The sequence below is a fragment of the Octodon degus genome, unplaced genomic scaffold (assembly GCF_000260255.1).
Source record: "Octodon degus isolate 3935 unplaced genomic scaffold, OctDeg1.0 scaffold00057, whole genome shotgun sequence".
In the NCBI taxonomy this organism is placed as follows: Eukaryota; Metazoa; Chordata; class Mammalia; order Rodentia; family Octodontidae; genus Octodon; species Octodon degus.
The window spans coordinates 201,728-207,401 of record NW_004524633.1 but is presented as its reverse complement, the minus strand read 5'-3'; the positions used below and the strand labels follow the sequence as shown (position 1 = coordinate 207,401).

At 39.8% G+C, this 5,674-nt stretch overlaps 1 pseudogene; it reads left to right on the top strand.

Moving 5' to 3' along the window:
• The first annotated feature begins 3,193 nt into the window (after positions 1 to 3,193).
• On the top strand, positions 3,194 to 5,177 carry LOC101563660 (annotated as a pseudogene).
• The last annotated feature ends 497 nt before the right edge of the window (positions 5,178 to 5,674 follow it).

The following is a 5,674-nucleotide window of genomic DNA, read 5'->3' as shown; positions in this document are numbered from 1 at the left end:
AATAAATACATTTAAAAATAAAAAAACATTTTTAAAAATCTAAACCTGAGCCATTCTAAATCCAGAAAAAGTCTGAAGATTATTCCTTTTAAAGCTCAAGAAACCACTTTCCTCACACACACAGCTGGGTGTGATAAATTGATGAAATCTGAGTTAAAAAAAGAAAAGAAAATATGAAAAATACCCAATTAAGTTTTGCACAAGGGTGAATCTCTTGTTTTGCACATTGACAGTATAGTTTTGCAAGATCTATCCAAAATAGGAATTATATACAAATCCTTTGTACTGTGTGAGTGTATGTGTTTGTGTGCACGAGTGTACATGAGCACATCAAGTGCAACAGTCAGTTGATTCAATAAATTTTTCAAACGAAGAAGTTAAAAAGGAGAAGCAGAGGAGAAGACCTTACCAAGTAAAGGAGGCTGAGAATCCTCCCCTCCATGTCCCTAGCAGTTCTGGGATCCCTGCAGTAGTGTTTGTTTGTTTGTTTAGAATAAGTGAACCAAAAAGAAATGATAGCTATAAAGAATCTAGTATTAAGTGCTTCTAAAGAAGATGCTGTTAAAAAAATAGAGAAGAGAAAAATGAAGGAATCCCCGAATGAGCAATATAGGAAAGAAATAGAATGTGTAAAGTAGTTTCAAAGCGCTATACAGGAAATTAGAACCTTAGTCACAAGCTAGCAAAATCATTTGAATAAAAGTGAAAATAGACTTGCAAACCTTGAAGACACCATTGCATCTAGTGAAAAGGTAAGAAAAGATCTCTTAAAAACAACCAGAATGCAGAAAAAAAATAATTCAACATCTGCAGGATGATGCAAAGATGAACAACGTAATACTAATAGGCATCAATGAGAGAGAAGGAGTCAATACAAACACTATAGAAAGAATATGGGTGGAAGTAATAGCAGAAAACTTCCCAAATATGGGAAAACAATCTGACATTCAGGTAAAACCGAAGCATATAGAACTCCAAAGAACATCAACCCAATGAAAACCACACCCAGACATATAAAATCAAGATCCCAGAAATCAGCACAGGAACAGTATGGTAAAAGCTGCTAGAGTAAAGAAACAGGTCACATTTAAAGGAAAGCCCATCAGAATAATAGCAAATTTCTCTTCACAAACCATGAAGTCAAGAAGAGCTTGGGAGGGCTGGCCAAATAGCTCAGTAGATTAAAGTGCCTGCTTAGGCAGACACAGAGGCTGGGAGTTTGATCCTTAGGCCTGCCATACTGGCCCCACCTCTGGGGCGCACTGAGACTGCAATTGAGACTGGGCTTGGTAGCATGTGCCTGCAAGCCCAGCACTTGGGAGGCTGTAAACAGGAGGATCACTATGAGTTCAATCTATGCAGTGAGACTGTATACCCTGTAGACCCTGTCCTAAATAAAAAATAAGAAAGGAGCATGGAGTAAAGTACTACAAGTCTTGCAAGAAAATAAATTCCAACTCAAACTGATTTACCCTGCAAAAGTCTTCTTTAAGTATAATGGAGAAGTGAAATATTTCCATGACAATGAACAATTAAAGAATTTCATGATGACAAAGCCAACCCTACACAGACTACTAAAAATATTCTAGAGAGTGATCAAAATGACTACAACCCCATGAATGAGAATGGAAAGAACCCACTAAATAGGGCAAACAATTAAACACAGGAGAAAAAGAGGTATACAACAGCAGTCTTTCAATTATTCTTTTGTATACAGCAGCAAAATATTTCCATCAGCATACTCTACAAATGGACTTCCCCTACACCCTATGAGTCATGATTCTGTCTGGGTCTACTAGGTGGATATCAAGGAAATAACAGTAGCTCAGTCCCACAAGTGACACCTGGCCACCAGTAAGCATCATGGACACTTTCCATGTCCATGACATACTAGGACTTTGTGAGATATTCTATCCCCAAAGTGTTAATAGTGCTGGTCATATATTTGCCATTCCAGTTTTTTGTTATGATTTGTTCTTAGTAATGCTTTACTAGCATGAAAATTTTTTTAGTTGAATTGTTTTGAAATATTTAATTTTTAATTAATATTTAATTAATTCTCTGAACATTGTTTAATCTTAATTTTTGTTTTAATATTTATACTGTATCTTTGACTTAAAACCTACTTATAAGACATGGTATGACATTTTCTTCTAGTATTAGAAACTTTAAAAAGCATATTTCCATTTTCCATTGACTTTATATTACTTCTTCCTTGTCTTTCAAACATCACACACACACACACACACACACACAAATGTATATAATGTGACATAAAATTGATACTGTTTTGTAGAAATATTGAATGCCCTTTTAAATGGGGTCATCATATATTTTACGTGGTCCTGCATAACTACCATTTTGAGAGCTATTTATTATTTATCTAGGACCATACAGCAGCTTCCTTTGCCTTCTGGATTATGCTCTTTGTTATTTTGTATATGTTACAGCTGGAGTATTAGAATATTTCAATATTTCAGGTTTGTACAACTGGGATACATTTTACTTTAGTTTTCAAAGATATGTTTGCTAAGTATAAAATTCAATGAGGACAGATTTTTTTTTCTTTCAGTCCTTTGAAATAGTCTAGTTTCTTACACATTTGTTCTTTTTTTTTCTAAATGTGGAATAAGATGCTATTTAATTTTTTTCTTCAATAGCTAATATTTTTATGTATATGCTTTAATGATTTTTGTTTACAATAAGTTTTGGACAATTTCTTTTTTGTGTCTTAGTATGATTTTATTCAAATTTCATGTGAAAAAGTTTCATTTTTCTTGGACATGTGGTGCTATAATTTCATAAAGTGTAGATATTTAAATCTTTATTGCTTACTCCTTTCTACTTTGAGAATTCTAATTATATGAATATAAGTTTCTTGATTTTGGCACAGAGTGAACTATTATATGACCAATCTGTAAATTCTTCATTTTTATTTTGTACAAATTTTATTGTTATATTCATTTAAGCTTGTAAATAATTTATTTACAATGTGTAATCTATTAACCTCATGCTATGTATTCATTTCAGAAATATTTCTCTGAAATTCACTGTCCACATCTTCTATCTTTCATATTTCAATATTTGTCTATAATTTTAATATACTATACAATTATTGATTTTTCAATAAAGTTAATGAGAAAAAATAAATTTAAAATAAAAAAGAATAAATGAACCATTATAGATTGTCAATATGGGGCAGAGATCAACATCTTCCACCAAGACTGGAAAATTTATGAACCCTATGGACCAACCGTGAAAGGAAGCCCAGAAAAGAGAATTAAAAAAGAACAAAAAACAGCACACGATGGTTTGAGCTGTAGTCTTGAAGATGAAAGATCCCAAACAGATCATCCGGGACACGGAGAAACTGAATGAAATGGAGTTTAACCCAGTACAACAACCATGGTTAAATGAGAAAGTACTGAAAGATGAACGTAAAAAGCTTCAGGAAACCTTTGAATGTATCCTACAACTTTATGAAAAAGAGAATCCGGATATTTATAAGGAGCTGAGAATGCTAGAAGTAGAATATGAACAGGAAAGGGCTCAACTTAGCCAATACTTTGATGCTGTCAAGAATACTCAGCGCATAGAAGCTGACAGTGTTTCTTTGCTAGATGTGCCGTGTGCGCCTTCCAGTATCTTAATCCAGAACATTCCACTTCCTGGTGCCCAGCCTCCCTCCATCCCAAAGAAGACCTCAGCCTATGAGCCTCCACCTCAAGCAGTTTCTGTCCTTACTCTTCTTGGACACCCTAGCAGCAAACCTCCAGGTCCTGCACCTGGTCCACCTCCTCCCCACATCTTGCAGATGTGCGGCCGAAAGGTGGGCTTTCTCTTGATCTTCCTCCTTGTAGGCGAGATGAGCACACGTTTTATAGCCCTGAGCTTGCGCAGCGTGGTTGTGACGATGATGTTTCCAACACTTTGAAGATGACGGCTACCCTGAGGACGATGACAGCACTGATGACAGTGACACAGACAGGTCAGATGGAGAAAGCGACGTGGACGAGTTTATGCACCGAGGCGATAATGAGCGAGACAACACCGAGGAAAAGAAAGCAGGTCTGGGTGTATGGTTTGCAGATACGGCTGGGAAATCAAGAAAGAAAAAGGATGTGAAGGAACTGACTCCTCTTCTAGCCATGATGACGCGAATGGCTGGTCAGGATATGCCTGAGGAGGGTCGGAAAGCCGAGGAATTTTCAGAGAACAATGAGGAGGAGGATTCTGGGGATTCTGAAGCAGAGAAGCAGCCACCGAAAGCAGCACAAAGAAAACTCTCACGAGGGCGTGGCGGCAGCTTCCGCCCAGCAGGGGCACCCCTGCGGTCCAGCTCCGCCTTCCCAGATTCAGGCGCGCACCACCCGTGCCAGGACCTTCTCTTGTGCCCCGCCTCGGCTGCTTCCGGGACCACCCACGGGCCTCCCTCCTGGCCCACCGCCAGGCCCTCCTCCCTTCCTGAGGCCACCTGGAATGCCAGGACTCCGAGGGCCTCTGCCTCTACTTTTGTCCCCAGGACTACCATCGGGCCAGTCCCCTGGCCCTCCCCGTGGGCTTTCTCCATGGTTGCCTCCTGGCCCCTCTCCGTGGGGCCCCCTACCCAGGATACCTCCCCCGGTGCTTGCAGGCCTCGCTCCGCCTCCTCTTGGCATGATGCGCCCACCTCTGGTGCCTCCCCTTGGGCTTGCCGCACCTGGGCTTTTCCCACCAGCTCCCCTGCTGAGCCCAGAGGGTGATGAGTGCCCCCCAAACTTGAGTCAGCTACCCAAGGTGGATAACACAAGTGCAGCCGCCATGGAGAAGAAAGCCACAGCAACCATCAGTGCTAAGCCACAGATCACCAATCCCAAGGCAGAGATTGTTCCATTTGTGCCCACTACCCTGAAGGTACGCAGGGAGAATAAAGGGCCACTTTATTCAAGGGCCATTTTAATCAAAGAATGGTACATTTTCTCCTCCCACAAAGAAAGCCAGAGGATGATTCTGCTGTGCCTCTTGCCAAAGTGGCCCCCAAATCTAGTCTTCTGTTCCTGTCTCAGTACAAACTAAGGATGATGGTTATGAAGCTTTCACGAAGGAGATGGAAGGGCTGCTGTGACAGCTGTTGATGCCAAAACAGGCTCGTGTTCCAGCAGCTCATGGAGCAAGACACGCGTAGTAAGACTTGGGTGAAGGAGGCACTTCCCCCGCCACGGTGTGTTCTAATTTCAGTTCGAGGAATATTTAGAGTTTAGAGTTTAAGCTTGTTTGGAATTTCTTGCACCTGAGAGGGGGTATTTCATCCAGAAGAGCAGTCGCTGAAGCAGCGCTGCTAACTTCCATTCTCTTCCCACCACTGTTTTCATCCCATTCTCCAATTTTTTGGAAATTTGTGACCAGGTTCCACCTACTTATGCATTTTGATTCTCTTCTTCTGTGCTGTGGGCCCTGGAGAGAGATTTCTCAAAAAGAGTTTGTTTCATCTTTTTGTGTTTGAGTTATTTTCAATATTCTCATGTAAATATTTTGTAATGTTTTATTTGTAGTGAAATGAGTTGCAGTTTCATTTCCTAATTCAAAGTAAGATGTGGGCGGAGAAAATGTACCATTCTTTGATTAAAATTATTTGTCACTGAAAAAGAGTTTTAAAAAACTGTCAGAAAAGAATGGAACTTAAACCTATCAGAGA